A 19,400-nucleotide genomic window follows, 5' to 3' on the forward strand; every position below is an offset into this window, starting at 1 on the left:
CTCTGAGTCTCTCCCATATAGGGTCTTGCCTTGGCTCATCGCTCTGCTTGCAAATTCCTTAAGCTCCCCTTATCTTGGTTTGGCTGGTGTCTGCTGAAAGTACTTTGTAGTGCTTTGTTATGTTAAATTTTACGACTCTGCTGTTCTTTCTCTCAAGGTTAGTTTACATTTTCACACAAGGATTACATTGCTATGCAGGACAGAGTGGTTACAATTGGAACACATTATTCACTAGCTTGGAGCCAACTCTATCATTATGAAAAAGGATATTACCAAAAAACCCCACGCAGACAGTTCTGTAGAGCTAGAACATAGAATCATTTAGGTTGGAAAAGACTGTTAGGATCATTGAGTCCAACTGCAAATCTACCACTGCCAAGTTCACCACTAAACCATGTCTCTAAGTGCCACGTTGTTCTGGTTTTGTTAGTGAGGGGGGGCCTAAGGTGGCAGCTTCTGTAGGAAACTGCTAGAAGTCGCTCCCCTTTGTTCAGTGGACTCGGCCGGGCCTAGGGCGGACCCGCTGCTGGCCAAGGCCGAGCCAATTGGTAGCAGAATGTCCCGTGATAACGCCTCTGCGATAACGTATTTAAGAAGGGGAAAACAGAAAAAAAAAGGAGAAGATGTGAAGCAGCTGAGCGGGGGCAGAGAGGGGGAGGCGCGAGCCTCATGGGCCTTGCAGGCCTCACCCTCTGGCCTCCCGCCGGGCAGCCGACTGGGCCCAACTCGGCCCGGCCTGGCTGCAAGAAGTGGAGAGGAGATGAGAAGTGAATAAGATGTAAAAAGGATCCTGAGAGGCGTCTGCCAGCCTGTTGTGAGGAATGGCTGCAGACGCCAAGGTCAGTGAAGAAGGAGGGGGAGGAGTAATGCGGCTCCTGGCCAAGATTCCTCTGCAACTCGTGGTGAAGACCATGGTGGAGCAGGTTGTCCCCCTGCAGCCCATGGAGGTCTATGGAGGGGCAGAGATCCACCTGCAGCCCGTGGAGGACCCCACGTCGGGGAAGGCGGGTGCCTGAAGGAGGCTGTGGCCCATGGAGGGCCCGCTGGGACAGCTGTTCTAGAGGGACTGCACCCCGTGGAACAGATGACCCACGCCGGAGCAGTTTCACGAAGGACTGTGGCCCGTGGGAGGGACCCCACGCTGGAGCAGGGGAGGAATGTGAGGAGTTCTTCCCCTGATGATGATACAGCGGCGTAAAACAACGCGTGATGAACTGACCGCGACCCCCATTCCCTCTTCCCCCCCGTGCCGCTCGGGAGGGGAAGGTGGTAGAGATAATGTTAAGCCCGGGAAGAGGGAGGGTGGGGGGAGCGAGAGAGAGACTGCATAGTCTGGTCCCGATTGGGGCTGAACTACGACACACGTCTGCATGTCTTTTTAATACCTCCAGGGATGGTGACTCCACCACTTCCCTGGGCAGCCTGTTGCAATGCTTGACAACCCTTTCAGTGAAGACATTTTTCCTAATGTGAGAAACAACCGCTCACCATGAATAATTTGCAGAGGACAAAGTCACAGGAGCAAAGTATTTTTTATTTGCGAGTCAGATGAGTTGGGTGCATCTTAGAGCGGAGGCACCCCTCTTAGTTCATAGTTACAATATTTATACCCTTCCCCTGATCATCCAATTTGTCTGTTTCCTTTTTTTCTTCTTTTCCTTTCTTTGTTGGAGCTCACAATCTATGTGACTGCATCCCTGTTCCGGACCCCTCCCCCCTTCCCTGTTTTCTATATGGCCCAAGGTAAGGTCTGGTTCTCAAGATAAGGTTCCAAAATGGCTTAAGCAAAACCTTAGGCCCTTTTCTCACAGTTCCCCCTCTTTCTTTTTCTTTACTATTTTTGCTGAAGCCCACGCTCTTGCTCCAAATTATGCAGAATTAATTGGGGCTTCTCGTCTCGTTCTTCCTGCTTCAGATCTCTTCTCTTCAGAACCATTATTTTTCTGGGCTGTTGTCATTTTCGGGTTTGTCAGCATGTTGGTTATCTGCATTCCTTCTACAGTATTGGTAATAAGTCTTATAAGACAGGGGATAAGGCAGGGGAGAAACATTAAACCAGTCAGCGCGGATAACAAAAAGCTAGAATTCTTTTACAGAGCGTTTCCTCTACCCATTTGTCAAATTTAGCCCTGTTTCATCTTATGCATTCCTCACCAATGGTTTCTGAAGCTAACACCCATCCAAGAGGTCTTTTATCTTCCACTGAAGTAATGGTGTGATTCCACCTAAGAATTTGGAGGGGACTTAGACTGATTCCTTTCCATGGCCATGCTTCACTCATTAGAAGACCCCCCCACAAACCCCACAGTTGGTAACATTCAATTCTTCTGCTATCCTTTCAAGCAAGATCCACAAACAGGTTCTTCCCTATAGAGGGAAGTCCTAACGGCTTCTGCAGCTGCTTTCCAATTTTCTCATATATTTGGTTTTGGGTCTTTCCCCGAGTTCTCGTCATTCTTTAGGGCCATAATAATGTTCTGAACTAACATTGCTTTGGCTTGATCCTCGTATCACCTTCCATCTGACATGCCCCATTGTCCCATTTTACCAAAACAAACCCATGGCTCTCCTTTAGGGCATGTTTGTCCGCCATGACTCCCATAAGTAGTTCCTTTGTTTTTAACTTTCCAATAGGTCTGTCCTGACTCACTACACTCTTGAGGCGAGCCATCAGAACATTTCGAGTGAAGGTGGGTGTGGTATGTAAAGCCATAAGCTGATTCTCTTCCCCAATGTTTGATAACATCCTGTACAGGAGGGCAAGGATGTTGAGAGGTTCAGGCAGACGCAGAGGACCCAAATTATGTTAGACCAAGGTCTGGTATAGCGTATATTTCCACTTCCCATACCTGTTGGGTTACAGCCAAGAGTAGGGTATAGGTATCTTCTTAGTGGCAAATACAGAGGCTAATCCAGTCTTGCCCTTGATCTGTCTTCTTTTACACCTGCAGAATTTTCTGTCCTGCGCACAGGAGGTAATGGAAGTCCGTATCTAAATCTTCCACTGTCTTCCACTGTCAACACCCCCAGCAATACCAAGAATGTCCTTTCTGTGTATCTAGTCTCCCGTTTGTTTGTTTGGGTTTTTCTGTTTGTTTTTTTAATAATCCTTACAATGGGACACTATAGTGGGAGACACTGTGGCCCACAATCTTCCTTGTATCTTTAATATCCCTTTTTTACTTAAATTATCTATTATTGAATTTTGCTTTTGCCCTTTTTCTGCAGAGGATCTGAACAACCTCTACTTGTCGTTACATTTCACAATAAAATTGGCTCATTGTCATTCTCCGGGTGAAATGTGCAATTCTCTGGTTTTTACCTTTTAAAAGTTAATTTAAGAGGGTCATCAGACCCTGCATCACAGACCAGTTGTTGGGATGTGTTTTCACTGGTCCTTTGACTTTGGCTACATGTGTCCACACCTTTCTTTTGTTTTGAAATCACTTTGTTCTAGCCACCCACATCCATAATGTAGACTCTCAAAACCATACCCAGCTGCTACTTCTCCCTGGAGACACTAAACATTTCACCATCTTCCTTGGCAATCCAACTCTGTTACAGGGCATTTCTCGTAGCACCGAGCAGCTCTATGCCTGGCCCAAACCTTCAAGGTTAACAAATTAAACATTTCCTTCTTTCATTTGCAGAGTGAGTTAACCAAACAGAACAGAAAAGCATTTGCTGCTCTTCTCTGTCTCAAGGTCCAGCAGCGACAGCACTCACCCAGGGGGTGAGAAATTGGGTACAATTTCTACGTCTGCTCAAGGTCTCAAAATGTGCCTTCAATGAGCATATTTCAACACAGTCTATCAAGTATTCTGAGAGGGACTCTTCTCATTTCTCCTGATGAAACTGTCTTTTTCTCCCATGTATTTATTGATCCTAAAGGAGAAGGTCAGAGGGTCTTAGGTGCCTAAATTTCTAAGTACTTTCAATAAGAACCCAGGCACCCAGCTTGCATGGTGTCAAAGTCAGCTCTTATAAAATACTACCTTTTGTGGATGCAATCATAATATCTACATGGAAAACAGAACAGTAGCTGTCAGTATGAACGTATTCATATGGTTCTACTTCTTCACATACTAATGCAGTATATGTCTGCTTTATTGTATTGGGTCTGTCTGAGATGGAGGTAACTTTCCCCATAGCAGCCCTCATAGTGCTGTGCTTTCTATTTGTGGCTAGAACAGTGTTGAACACACACCAATGTTTTGGCTACTGCTGAGCAGTGCCGGCACAGCATAAAGGCTGTCTCTCCAACCTCCTGACCCCAAAGGCCAGTAGGCTGGGGGTGGGAAAGAGGTTGGGAGGGAGCATAGCCAGGACAGCTGACCCAAAATGACCAAAGGGATATTCCATACCATATGACGTCATGCTCAGCAATAAAAGCTAAGATAAAGGAGGGGAGGGGGCGTTGGTTATTAAGGCATTTGTCTTCCTAAGCAACCACTACATGTACTGAAGCTCTGCTTCCCAGGAAGTGGCTGGACATTGCCTGTTGATGGGAAGTAGATAAGAAATCTTTTTGTTTTCCTTTGTCTGTTATAGGGGACATAAAACATGGAGCAGTTCATGAACGATTGTATCCCATGGAGGAACCTCATGCTGGAGCAGGGGAAAAGTGTGAGGAGGAAGGAGTGGCAGAGACAAAGCATTATGAACTGACTACAACTCCCATTCCCCATCCCCCTACTCCACTCGAGGGTGGAAGGAGGAGGTAGAAGATTCAGGAGTGAAGTTGAGCCTGGGAAGAAGAGTGAGAATGGGAAGGTGTTTTTGTTTGGAAATACAGTGACTTGGCAGGTTTGGAAGTACTTTTGGAAGTACAGTTTGTAATGGTATTGGGCACACGAGGGAAAGAGGAATGTAGGGAAAATGTGGAGAAAGAAGCAAGGAAAATTGAATGAAACTTCAGAGTGGCCACTTTTAAAGTGGAACATGGTGGAAATGGGAATAATATATCTTCTAAAGGATAATTAAAAAAACCCTTTCATTAACTTGGTTGCTGATTCATTCTTACAAATATGCCACAGTTCTGTTTCCTCACACACTTATGCATGTAGAGGAGTCTAGAGCTGTAAACTCAAACTTTAACAAAACAAGAAACATTTACTGTAACAGAGCTTAATTTAGTAGTAATTCTCAAGATCTTTATAATCTGTGGACACAAACTGCCTGGCTTCAATACTCTGGATTACATATTACAGATGAAATATTCTATAAGCAGCTGGGAGAAGTCTCACGATCGCTAGCCCTTGTTCCCATGGGGACTTCAACTTACCAGATGTCTGCTGGAAATGCAATATAGAGGAGAGGAAACAGTCTAGGAGGTTCCTGAAATGTGTAGTTCCTGACATTGCTGATGAGTGAGTCACCTAGGGAAGGTGTCCCGCTGGACCTGTTGTTTGTGAACAGAGAAGGACTTGTGGGTGATGTGATGGTTGGAGGCTGTCTTGGGCATGAAATGATAACTTTCTCAATTCTCAGAGAAGTAAGGAGGGTGGCTAGCGGAACTGCTACCTCACTTCTGGAGGGCAGACTTTGGTCTGTTTGAGAAACTGTCTGACAGAGTCCCTTGGGAGGCAGTACTGAAGGGCAAAGGAGTCCAGGAAGGCTGGACATTCTTCAAGAAGGAAATCTTAAAGGTGCAGGAGCAGGCCATCCCCATGTGCTGAAAGACGAGCCGGCAGGGAAGAAGACCGACCTGTCTGAACAGAGAGCTTTGGCTGCAACTCAGGAGAAAAAAGAGAGTTTATGACCTTTGGAAGAAAGGGCAGGCAACTCAGGAGGACTACAAGGATGTTGTAAGATTATGCAGGGAGAAAATTAAAAGGGCCAAAGCGCAACTGGAAATTAATTTATCTACTGCGGTAAAAGACAACAAAAATGTTTCTATAAATACATTAACAACAAAAAGGGGACTAAGGAGAATCTCCATCCTTTATTGGGTGCAAGGGGGAAACATAGTGACAAAGGATGAGAAAAAGGCTGAGGTACTTAATGCCTTCTTTGCCTCAGTCTTTAATAGTAAGACCAGTTGTTCTCAGGGTACTCAGCCTGCTGAGCTGGAAGACAGGGACGTGGAGCAGAATGAAGCCCTCATAACCCAAGGGGAAATGGTTAGCAACCTGCTACACCACTTAGACATATGCGAGTCTATGGGGCCAGATGGGATCCACCCAAGGGTGCTGAGGGAGCTGGCGAAAGTGCTCACCAAGCCACTCTCCATCATTTATCAGCAGTCCTGGCTAACTGGGAAGGTCCCAGTTGACTGGAGGTTAGCAAATGTGACGCCCATCTACAAGAAGGGCCGAAAGGAGGAGCTGGGGAACTACAGGCCTGTCAGCCTGACCTCCATGCCGGGGAAGGTTATGGAGCAGGTCATCTAGAGTGCCATCACATGACACGTACAGGACAACCAGGGGATCAGGCCCAGTCAGCATGGGTTTATGAAAGGCAGATCCTGCTTGACCAACCTGATCTCCTTATATGACAAGGTGACCCACTTAGTGGATGAGGGAAAGGCTGTGGATGTTGTTTACTCAGACTTTAGCAAAGCCTTTGGCACTCTTTCCCACAACATTCTCCTGGAGAAACTGACTGCTCATGGCTTGGATGGGTATACTGTTCGCTGGGTAAAAAACTGGCTGGATGGCCGGGCGCAAAGAGTCATGGTAAATGGAGTTAAATCCAGTTGGCAGCTGTTTGCAAGTGGTGTTCCCCGGGGCTCAGTGCTGGGGCCAGTTCTGTTTAATATCTTTATCAATGATCTGGACAAGGGAATTGAGTGCTCCCTCAGTTTGCAGATGACACCAAACTGGGCGGGAGTGTCGATCTGCTCGAGGGCAGGAAGGCTCTGCAGAGGGATCTGGACAGGCTGGACCGATGGGCCAAGGTGAACTGTATGAGGTTCAACAAGGCCAAGTGCTGGGTCCTGCACTAGGGTAACAACAGCCCCATGCAACGCTATAGACTTCAAGAAGAGTGGCTGGAAAGCTGCCTGTTGGAAAAAGACCTGGGGGTGTTAGTTGACAGCTGACTGAACATGAGGCCAACAGCATTCTTCTGAGAGCTGCAATCTATTTGCCTTTGAATGGGAAAACCCTGATTCAGGAGGTAAAACTCAGCTCACTTGGACAGTGTTACCCCAAGGGTTTACAGAATCCCTGAATCTGTTCAGACAGGTGAACAAGTGCTAGAGGGATTTGGTTTAGCCCCAGGGACACAATTACTCCAGTACGTAGACGATTTGTTAATCTCAGGGGTAAGAGAAAAGGACGTCCGGCAGACTTGTTAATTTTTTTAAGAGAAAAAGGACTGTGAGTATCCCAGACTAAATTACAGTTTGTGGAGAAGGAGGTAAAATATTTGGGACATTTAATTAGTGAGAGAAAAAGGAAAATAAATCCAGAATGAATTTCTGGAGAGAAAAGAGAAAAAAAAAGAGAAGCGTGGCCAGCAGGTTGAGGGAGGTGATTCTCCCCCTCTACTCTGCCCTGGTGAGACCCCACCTGCAGTACTGTGTCCAATTCTGGAGCCCCCAACATAAGAAGGACATGGACCAGTTGGAGAGGGTCCAGAGGAGGCCACGAATGTGATCAGAGGGCTGGAGCAGCTCTGCTGTGAGGCCAGACTGAGAGAGTTGGGGCTGTTCAGCCTGGAGAAGAGGAGGCTCCGGGGAGACCTTATAGTGGTCTTCCTCAAGGGGGCCTACAGGAAACATCATGGTATCATAGAATCACAAAATGGTTTGGGTTGGAAGGTACCTTCAAAGTCCATCCAGTGCAACCCCCCTGCAAGGAGTAACCGGATCAGGTTACTCAGAGCCCCATCCAACCTGGCCTGGAATGTTTCCAGGGATGGGGCACCCACCACTTCTCTGGGCAACCTCTTCCAGTGTTCCACCACCCTCACTGTGAAAATTTTTTTCCTAATATCTAATCTAAATCTACTTCCCTCTATTTTGAAACCATTACCCTTCGTCCTGTCACAACAGACCATACTGAAGTGTCTCTCCCCATCTTTCCTGTAGGTCCCATGGACTTGTGCACCTTCAGATTCCTCGGATGTTCCCGAGCCTGCTCTTCCAGTACAGCGGGCGGTTCTTCGTTCTCCCAGTCAAGATTAGATATTACAAAGCAGGGCATCACACGGATACCGCCAAGCCAAGCCTTCAATTTAATGCTGCGCAACACAGGGTTAAATACCTGTACACCCCCTATCCACACGAACGCACCCGCCCCCTGCGCCCATGGATCTATCCGTGCCCACCACGCACCGTCCCCTGCGCCCATGGACTTATCCGTGCCCACCACGTACGTGGACGCACCTGCCCCCTGCACTCATGGACTTATCCGTGCCCACCACGTACGTGGACGCACCGTCCCCTGCGCCCATGGACTTATCCGTGCCCACCACGTACGTGGACGCACCTGCCCCTGCGCCCATGGACTTATCCGTGCCCACCACGTACGTGGACGCACCTGCCCCTGCGCCCATGGGCTTATCCGTGCCCACCACGTACGTGGACGCACCTGCCCCCTGCACTCATGGACTCATCCGCGGACTGCCCCTCCTGCATACAGGCAGCCCTGCTAACGTTACCCCACACGACAATCTCTTCTGGTAGGCCCAGGGCCTCTAATACTTCTAATACCAATTGCTCATGTACTAACTCCTTTCCTCGAGAGAAAATAAGTTCCCGTTCTCTCCAAATCTTTCTAAAGGTATGTACAACCTCAAAAGCATACTTGGAATCAGTGTAAACAGTCCCTTTTTCTCTTTTGAGCAACTCCAGAGCTTGGCTTTAAGGCATATAGTTCACATGTTTGGGCCGACCGATTACTGGGTAGCCTTCCCCTTTCTACTGTGCTATTTTGTTCACCATCCACTACTGCATAACCACTATGACGTTTTCCATTAATGTATTTCGAAGATCCATCTATAAAAAGTCTTTTCCCCTCAGACAGTGGGGTTTCGTGTAAGTCTTCTCGGACTTTGGTCTGATATTCAGTAATATCCAAACAGCTATGTTCTGGAGATCCTTCCTCAGTTTCCCCATACAGGAACTTGGAGGGGTTCAAACTTTTATCAGCTGTTAAAACTAAATCATCTTTTTCCATCAGGATTGCTTTGTATTTTAATATCCTGGAATCAGTCAACCACCTCCCCGATTTTTGACTCAAAATAGTTCTAACTGCATGTGAGGTAAACACTATCAATGCTCCCCCAAACGTCAGTTTTCTGCTTTCCTCCACCAAAAGAGCTGTGGCTGCCACTGCCTGTACGCATGTAGGCCATCCTTGAGAAACTAGATCTAATATTTGAGATGTATGCTACAGGCTGTCTTTGTCCTCCCCATATTTGAGTCAACACCCCATCGGCCACTCCGTCTTCCACATTTACATAGAGGTGAAAAGGTTTGTGTTTTTTTTTTTTTCCCCAAGGATGGGAGCGCCAACACTGGTGCCTGAATTAATAATTTTCTTAGGTTCTCAAACTGTTCCCGCTCCCCTTCAGTCCATTCAGGTTTCTCACTTTCCCCTTGAAGTTTCTCATATAAAAACTTACATTCTGGCTAAAATTTCTAATCCACAATCAGCAGTACCCAAGGAGGCCTAAAAACTTCCTAATCTCTCCTTTTGTCCTGGGAAGTGATACTGCAATAATTCCAGAAATTCATTCTGGATTTATTTTCCTTTTTCTCTCACTAATTAAATGTCCCAAATATTTTACCTCCTTCTCCACAAACTGTAATTTAGTCTGGGATACTCACAGTCCTTTTTCTCTTAAAAAAATTAACAAGTCTGCCGGACGTCCTTTTCTCTTACCCCTGAGATTAACAAATCGTCTACGTACTGGAGTAATTGTGTCCCTGGGGCTAAACCAAATCCCTCTAGCACTTGTTCACCTGTCTGAACAGATTCAGGGATTCTGTAAACCCTTGGGGTAACACTGTCCAAGTGAGCTGAGTTTTACCTCCTGAATCAGGGTTTTCCCATTCAAAGGCAAATAGATTGCAGCTCTCAGAAGAATGCTGTTGGCCTCATGTTCAGTCAGCTGTCAACTAACACCCCCAGGTCTTTTTCCAACAGGCAGCTTTCCAGCCACTCTTCTTGAAGTCTATAGCGTTGCATGGGGCTGTTGTTACCCTAGTGCAGGACCCAGCACTTGGCCTTGTTGAACCTCATACAGTTCACCTTGGCCCATCGGTCCAGCCTGTCCAGATCCCTCTGCAGAGCCTTCCTGCCCTCGAGCAGATCGACACTCCCGCCCAGTTTGGTGTCATCTGCAAACTGAGGGAGCACTCAATTCCCTTGTCCAGATCATTGATAAAGATATTAAACAGAACTGGCCCCAGCACTGAGCCCCGGGGAACACCACTTGCAAACAGCTGCCAACTGGATTTAACTCCATTTACCATGACTCTTTGCGCCCGGCCATCCAGCCAGTTTTTTACCCAGCGAACAGTATACCCATCCAAGCCATGAGCAGTCAGTTTCTCCAGGAGAATGTTGTGGGAAAGAGTGCCAAAGGCTTTGCTAAAGTCTGAGTAAACAACATCCACAGCCTTTCCCTCATCCACTAAGTGGGTCACCTTGTCATATAAGGAGATCAGGTTGGTCAAGCAGGATCTGCCTTTCATAAACCCATGCTGACTGGGCCTGATCCCCTGGTTGTCCTGTACGTGTCATGTGATGGCACTCTAGATGACCTGCTCCATAACCTTCCCCGGCATGGAGGTCAGGCTGACAGGCCTGTAGTTCCCCAGCTCCTCCTTTCGGCCCTTCTTGTAGATGGGCGTCACATTTGCTAACCTCCAGTCAACTGGGACCTTCCCAGTTAGCCAGGACTGCTGATAAATGATGGAGAGTGGCTTGGTGAGCACTTTCGCCAGCTCCCTCAGCACCCTTGGGTGGATCCCATCTGGCCCCATAGACTCGCATATGTCTAAGTGGTGTAGCAGGTTGCTAACCATTTCCCCTTGGGTTATGAGGGCTTCATTCTGCTCCACGTCCCTGTCTTCCAGCTCAGCAGGCTGAGTACCCTGAGAACAACTGGTCTTACTATTAAAGACTGAGGCAAAGAAGGCATTAAGTACCTCAGCCTTTTTCTCATCCTTTGTCACTATGTTTCCCCCTTGCACCCAATAAAGGATGGAGATTCTCCTTAGTCCCCTTTTTGTTGTTAATGTATTTATAGAAACATTTTTGTTGTCTTTTACCGCAGTAGATAAATTAATTTCCAGTTGCGCTTTGGCCCTTTTAATTTTCTCCCTGCATAATCTTACAACATCCTTGTAGTCCTCCTGAGTTGCCTGCCCTTTCTTCCAAAGGTCATAAACTCTCTTTTTTCTCCTGAGTTGCAGCCAAAGCTCTCTGTTCAGACAGGTCGGTCTTCTTCCCTGCCGGCTCGTCTTTCAGCACATGGGGATGGCCTGCTCCTGCACCTTTAAGATTTCCTTCTTGAAGAATGTCCAGCCTTCCTGGACTCCTTTGCCCTTCAGTACTGCCTCCCAAGGGACTCTGTCAGACAGTTTCTCAAACAGACCAAAGTCTGCCCTCCAGAAGTGAGGTAGCAGTTCCGCTAGCCACCCTCCTTACTTCTCTGAGAATTGAGAAAGTTATCATTTCATGCCCAAGACAGCCTCCAACCATCACATCACCCACAAGTCCTTCTCTGTTCACAAACAACAGGTCCAGCGGGACACCTTCCCTAGGTGACTCACTCATCAGCAATGTCAGGAACTACACATTTCAGGAACCTCCTAGACTGTTTCCTCTCCTCTATATTGCATTTCCAGCAGACATCTGGTAAGTTGAAGTCCCCATGGGAACAAGGGCTAGCGATCGTGAGACTTCTCCCAGCTGCTTATAGAATATTTCATCTGTAATATGTAATCCAGAGTATTGAAGCCAGGCAGTTTGTGTCCACAGATTATAAAGATCTTGAGAATTACTACTAAATTAAGCTCTGTTACAGTAAATGTTTCTTGTTTTGTTAAAGTTTGAGTTTACAGCTCTAGACTCCTCTACATGCATAAGTGTGTGAGGAAACAGAACTGTGGCATATTTGTAAGAATGAATCAGCAACCAAGTTAATGAAAGGGTTTTTTTAATTATCCTTTAGAAGATATATTATTCCCATTTCCACCATGTTCCACTTTAAAAGTGGCCACTCTGAAGTTTCATTCAATTTTCCTTGCTTCTTTCTCCACATTTTCCCTACATTCCTCTTTCCCTCGTGTGCCCAATACCATTACAAACTGTACTTCCAAAAGTACTTCCAAACCTGCCAAGTCACTGTATTTCCAAACAAAAACACCTTCCCATTCTCACTCTTCTTCCCAGGCTCAACTTCACTCCTGAATCTTCTACCTCCTCCTTCCACCCTCGAGTGGAGTAGGGGGATGGGGAATGGGAGTTGTAGTCAGTTCATAATGCTTTGTCTCTGCCACTCCTTCCTCCTCACACTTTTCCCCTGCTCCAGCATGAGGTTCCTCCATGGGATACAATCGTTCATGAACTGCTCCATGTTTTATGTCCCCTATAACAGACAAAGGAAAACAAAAAGATTTCTTATCTACTTCCCATCAACAGGCAATGTCCAGCCACTTCCTGGGAAGCAGAGCTTCAGTACATGTAGTGGTTGCTTAGGAAGACAAATGCCTTAATAACCAACGCCCCCTCCCCTCCTTTATCTTAGCTTTTATTGCTGAGCATGACGTCATATGGTATGGAATATCCCTTTGGTCATTTTGGGTCAGCTGTCCTGGCTATGCTCCCTCCCAACCTCTTTCCCACCCCCAGCCTACTGGCCTTTGGGGTCAGGAGGTTGGAGAGACAGCCTTTATGCTGTGCCGGCACTGCTCAGCAGTAGCCAAAACATTGGTGTGTGTTCAACACTGTTCTAGCCACAAATAGAAAGCACAGCACTATGAGGGCTGCTATGGGGAAAGTTACCTCCATCTCAGACAGACCCAATACAATAAAGCAGACATATACTGCATTAGTATGTGAAGAAGTAGAACCATATGAATACGTTCATACTGACAGCTACTGTTCTGTTTTCCATGTAGATATTATGATTGCATCCACAAAAGGTAGTATTTTATAAGAGCTGACTTTGACACCATGCAAGCTGGGTGCCTGGGTTCTTATTGAAAGTACTTAGAAATTTAGGCACCTAAGACCCTCTGACCTTCTCCTTTAGGATCAATAAATACATGGGAGAAAAAGACAGTTTCATCAGGAGAAATGAGAAGAGTCCCTCTCAGAATACTTGATAGACTGTGTTGAAATATGCTCATTGAAGGCACATTTTGAGACCTTGAGCAGACGTAGAAATTGTACCCAATTTCTCACCCCCTGGGTGAGTGCTGTCGCTGCTGGACCTTGAGACAGAGAAGAGCAGCAAATGCTTTTCTGTTCTGTTTGGTTAACTCACTCTGCAAATGAAAGAAGGAAATGTTTAATTTGTTAACCTTGAAGGTTTGGGCCAGGCATAGAGCTGCTCGGTGCTACGAGAAATGCCCTGTAACAGAGTTGGATTGCCAAGGAAGATGGTGAAATGTTTAGTGTCTCCAGGGAGAAGTAGCAGCTGGGTATGGTTTTGAGAGTCTACATTATGGATGTGGGTGGCTAGAACAAAGTGATTTCAAAACAAAAGAAAGGTGTGGACACATGTAGCCAAAGTCAAAGGACCAGTGAAAACACATCCCAACAACTGGTCTGTGATGCAGGGTCTGATGACCCTCTTAAATTAACTTTTAAAAGGTAAAAACCAGAGAATTGCACATTTCACCCGGAGAATGACAATGAGCCAATTTTATTGTGAAATGTAACGACAAGTAGAGGTTGTTCAGATCCTCTGCAGAAAAAGGGCAAAAGCAAAATTCAATAATAGATAATTTAAGTAAAAAAGGGATATTAAAGATACAAGGAAGATTGTGGGCCACAGTGTCTCCCACTATAGTGTCCCATTGTAAGGATTATTAAAAAAACAAACAGAAAAACCCAAACAAACAAACGGGAGACTAGATACACAGAAAGGACATTCTTGGTATTGCTGGGGGTGTTGACAGTGGAAGACAGTGGAAGATTTAGATACGGACTTCCATTACCTCCTGTGCGCAGGACAGAAAATTCTGCAGGTGTAAAAGAAGACAGATCAAGGGCAAGACTGGATTAGCCTCTGTATTTGCCACTAAGAAGATACCTATACCCTACTCTTGGCTGTAACCCAACAGGTATGGGAAGTGGAAATATACGCTATACCAGACCTTGGTCTAACATAATTTGGGTCCTCTGCGTCTGCCTGAACCTCTCAACATCCTTGCCCTCCTGTACAGGATGTTATCAAACATTGGGGAAGAGAATCAGCTTATGGCTTTACATACCACACCCACCTTCACTCGAAATGTTCTGATGGCTCGCCTCAAGAGTGTAGTGAGTCAGGACAGACCTATTGGAAAGTTAAAAACAAAGGAACTACTTATGGGAGTCATGGCGGACAAACATGCCCTAAAGGAGAGCCATGGGTTTGTTTTGGTAAAATGGGACAATGGGGCATGTCAGATGGAAGGTGATACGAGGATCAAGCCAAAGCAATGTTAGTTCAGAACATTATTATGGCCCTAAAGAATGACGAGAACTCGGGGAAAGACCCAAAACCAAATATATGAGAAAATTGGAAAGCAGCTGCAGAAGCCGTTAGGACTTCCCTCTATAGGGAAGAACCTGTTTGTGGATCTTGCTTGAAAGGATAGCAGAAGAATTGAATGTTACCAACTGTGGGGTTTGTGGGGGGGTCTTCTAATGAGTGAAGCATGGCCATGGAAAGGAATCAGTCTAAGTCCCCTCCAAATTCTTAGGTGGAATCACACCATTACTTCAGTGGAAGATAAAAGACCTCTTGGATGGGTGTTAGCTTCAGAAACCATTGGTGAGGAATGCATAAGATGAAACAGGGCTAAATTTGACAAATGGGTAGAGGAAACGCTCTGTAAAAGAATTCTAGCTTTTTGTTATCCGCGCTGACTGGTTTAATGTTTCTCCCCTGCCTTATCCCCTGTCTTATAAGACTTATTACCAATACTGTAGAAGGAATGCAGATAACCAACATGCTGACAAACCCGAAAATGACAACAGCCCAGAAAAATAATGGTTCTGAAGAGAAGAGATCTGAAGCAGGAAGAACGAGACGAGAAGCCCCAATTAATTCTGCATAATTTGGAGCAAGAGCGTGGGCTTCAGCAAAAATAGTAAAGAAAAAGAAAGAGGGGGAACTGTGAGAAAAGGGCCTAAGGTTTTGCTTAAGCCATTTTGGAACCTTATCTTGAGAACCAGACCTTACCTTGGGCCATATAGAAAACAGGGAAGGGGGGAGGGGTCCGGAACAGGGATGCAGTCACATAGATTGTGAGCTCCAACAAAGAAAGGAAAAGAAGAAAAAAAGGAAACAGACAAATTGGATGATCAGGGGAAGGGTATAAATATTGTAACTATGAACTAAGAGGGGTGCCTCCGCTCTAAGATGCACCCAACTCATCTGACTCGCAAATAAAAAATACTTTGCTCCTGTGACTTTGTCCTCTGCAAATTATTCATGGTGAGCGGTTGTTTCTCACATTAGGAAAAATGTCTTCACTGAAAGGGTTGTCAAGCATTGCAACAGGCTGCCCAGGGAAGTGGTGGAGTCACCATCCCTGGAGGTATTAAAAAGACATGCAGACGTGTGTCGTAGTTCAGCCCCAATCGGGACCAGACTATGCAGTCTCTCTCTCGCTCCCCCCACCCTCCCTCTTCCCGGGCTTAACATTATCTCTACCACCTTCCCCTCCCGAGCGGCACGGGGGGGAAGAGGGAATGGGGGTCGCGGTCAGTTCATCACGCGTTGTTTTACGCCGCTGTATCATCATCAGGGGAAGAACTCCTCACATTCCTCCCCTGCTCCAGCGTGGGGTCCCTCCCACGGGCCACAGTCCTTCGTGAAACTGCTCCGGCGTGGGTCATCTGTTCCACGGGGTGCAGTCCCTCTAGAACAGCTGTCCCAGCGGGCCCTCCATGGGCCACAGCCTCCTTCAGGCCTCCACCTGCTCCGGCGTGGGGTCCTCCACGCGCTGCAGGTGGATCTCTGCCCCTCCATAGACCTCCATGGGCTGCAGGGGGACAACCTGCTCCACCATGGTCTTCACCACGAGTTGCAGAGGAATCTTGGCCAGGAGCCGCATTACTCCTCCCCCTCCTTCTTCACTGACCTTGGCGTCTGCAGCCATTCCTCACAACAGGCTGGCAGACGCCTCTCAGGATCCTTTTTACATCTTATTCACTTCTCATCTCCTCTCCACTTCTTGCAGCCAGGCCGGGCCGAGTTGGGCCCAGTCGGCTGCCCGGCGGGAGGCCAGAGGGTGAGGCCTGCAAGGCCCATGAGGCTCGCGCCTCCCCCTCTCTGCCCCCGCTCAGCTGCTTCACATCTTCTCCTTTTTTTTTCTGTTTTCCCCTTCTTAAATACGTTATCGCAGAGGCGTTATCACGGGACATTCTGCTACCAATTGGCTCGGCCTTGGCCAGCAGCGGGTCCGCCCTAGGCCCGGCCGAGTCCACTGAACAAAGGGGAGCGACTTCTAGCAGTTTCCTACAGAAGCTGCCACCTTAGGCCCCCCCTCACTAACAAAACCAGAACAACGTGGCACTTAGAGACATGGTTTAGTGGTGAACTTGGCAGTGGTAGATTTGCAGTTGGACTCAATGATCCTAACAGTCTTTTCCAACCTAAATGATTCTATGTTCTAGCTCTACAGAACTGTCTGCGTGGGGTTTTTTGGTAATATCCTTTTTCATAATGATAGAGTTGGCTCCAAGCTAGTGAATAATGTGTTCCAATTGTAACCACTCTGTCCTGCATAGCAATGTAATCCTTGTGTGAAAATGTAAACTAACCTTGAGAGAAAGAACAGCAGAGTCGTAAAATTTAACATAACAAAGCACTACAAAGTACTTTCAGCAGACACCAGCCAAACCAAGATAAGGGGAGCTTAAGGAATTTGCAAGCAGAGCGATGAGCCAAGGCAAGACCCTATATGGGAGAGACTCAGAGTTCAACTAACAAACACAGTGAGGAGGAGTATTTACTTCATCCCTCGACCACCAGAGGACTCGCGAAGACCACCAGAAAGAACCTCTGTGCATGTGAAGATGAACATTTGCATATATTAATGAGTTCCAGGAAATCTTATGTTTATGTACATTAGTTCTCAGAAATCTGTTGAAGATGTATGATGTTGCAACATCTGTTCTCTGTGATTTTGCCTGTTTGTTGGAGCACTCATGGTGGAGCGATCCCCAGTGCTGCCCAGCGCTGCTAATAAAGAATACCTGCTTAACAGTCATATTGGATTCTGACTGTTGAGTGAACTTCTTTGTTTCAGTAGTGCTCAGGATCCCCTTATTCTTCCTTGCTCTAACTGAACAGTGGATTTCTATTCTGTATTAGGAGCCTTGTGGAAGACATTGTACTCGAGGAAGTAGTAATCTTGAGCAGCCCATGTCTGCTCTATTGGGCCTTGTTCTTAGGGCTTGAGCAGTCCATAAGTTATTAATATAATCTGTAACTTATAATACCTTTGGGAAAGGTTAACTGTATGTGGATCAAGGAGTGGAATGTAGTGATCCTGACCAGGGGACTATTATACATCGAGAAGTTAGTGATCCACATAACAGTTAACCTGAGTAGGCCCAGGCCTGTGCTGTACTGAGTTGTGCTTCACATGCAGTGTGGCCTTCAGGCCTGTGTTGTGCTGCACAAACCCCTTGGCCGCAGGATAAACTCAGCCAGCTCATTGTAACAGAGGAGCCTGCGGGCAGCTCCCACTTGGTACTGGCGATTATGCCACCTGCGTGGCCTTGCCTTTATCTAACAGTGCAGCAAGAAGTTCTCATGAGAACATCCTTTAGGAACAGAGTTGTTTTCTTGTAAGAAAACCATATAACTTAAATGACTAAATGGGATAGCTTCTCTCCAGAGACAGAATTTGCACAGCATGCCATGGGGAAATCCATGCATTATATGGCATGGAATTGCTCTTCAGTCAAGTTGGGTCAACTGTCTGTATTGCTTTCTCTCCTCCTCCCCCTTTCTCTCTCTCCCTTTTATTCTCTCCCTCTCTTTCCATGTCTTTAACTGTGTCTTTCTTTCTCTCCCTCTCTTGCCCCTTCTCTCTCTCTTCCTATCTCCCAGTCTCTTTCCCTTTCCCTCTCTCGTCCTTTCTCTCTTGTTTCGCTCCTTCTTTCTCTCTCCCTCCCCTTTCTCTCTCTCCTATTTTTCCCTCTTTCTCTTTCACTCTCACTCTCCTTTTCTCTTTCTTTCTCTCTCCTCTCTCCTTTTTTCTCTCCTTTTTTCTCTCCCTCCTCTTCTTTCTCCCCTTCTCTCTCTCCTCCCTTTCCCTTTCTCTCTCTCCCCCTTTCTTCCCCCTTTCTCTTCCCCCCCAATTTATCTCTCTCCTGCTCCCTCCCTCCTCTCCTTCTTTCTTCCTCTCTCCCCTTCTCCCTCTCTTTTGTCTCCTTTGTTAACTCGCTGCCTTCCTTGCTCCTCCACTCACTCCTCGCTGCTCCACTCACTCCTCCACTCGCTCACCCCTCCACTGCTTCACTGCTTGGCTTGCTCCTTTACTGCTTCACTCGCTCACTGCTTTGCTCCTTCACTTGCTGGTTTGCGTACTCGATCATTTGCTCACTCTTTTGCTCACTCGTGTCACTCACTGCTTCCCTTGCTCACTCCTTCACTGCTCTGCTCAGCTGCTTTACTTGCTCGACCCTTCACAACTTTGCTTGCTCCTCCGCTTGCTCGCTCCCTTCGTTCCTCTACTCCCATGTTCCTCTGCTGCTTCACTCGCTCCCTTCTCCGCTCCCTTGCCCCTCCGCTGCTTTGCTCACTTGCTCCTTTGCTTGCTCCTCTGATGCTTTGCGCACCCCCCCCTTTCGCTCAGTCCCTTCTCTCACTGCTTTGCTCTCTCACAGCTTCATTGCTTTGCACGCTCCTTTGCTGCTTCACTTGCTCGCCCCTTCACTCACTACTTGGCGCTTAGCTCACTCACTGCGTCACTGCTTCGCTCACATGCTCCCCTGCTCCTTTGCTTGCTCACTGCTCCACTGCTCCTCTCGCTCCTTTGCTCCTCTACTTGCTCCTGCTTTCTTTGCTACTTTGCTTGCTCCTTCACTCTCTCCTCTGGTCCTTTGCTGCTTTGCTCACTCCTCTACTCCTTTGCCTGCTCGCTCCTCTGTTGATCAGCTCGCTCACTCCTCCCCTCCCTCGCTCCCTCTGCTGCTTAATCTACTCACTCCTTCACTTGCTCGCTCTTTGCTGCTTTAATCACACATTTACTGCCTCGCTCTCTCATA

General features: G+C 47.0%; 2 long non-coding RNA genes across 2 annotated transcripts in view; both read left to right on the forward strand.

Moving 5' to 3' along the window:
• Window positions 1-19,400, forward strand: part of LOC147596526 (uncharacterized) — a 634,176-nt gene that overhangs the window by 233,251 nt on the left and 381,525 nt on the right. The window lies entirely within an intron of this gene.
• Window positions 13,651-15,582, forward strand: LOC147596527 (uncharacterized). The gene is made up of 2 exons (XR_015261326.1): window positions 13,651-13,778; window positions 15,085-15,582. It is a non-coding gene; the product is annotated as an uncharacterized LOC147596527 (long non-coding RNA).

This window comes from Chlamydotis macqueenii, chromosome W (assembly GCF_036417535.1).
Source record: "Chlamydotis macqueenii isolate bChlMac1 chromosome W, bChlMac1.mat, whole genome shotgun sequence".
Lineage (NCBI taxonomy): Eukaryota > Metazoa > Chordata > Aves > Otidiformes > Otididae > Chlamydotis > Chlamydotis macqueenii.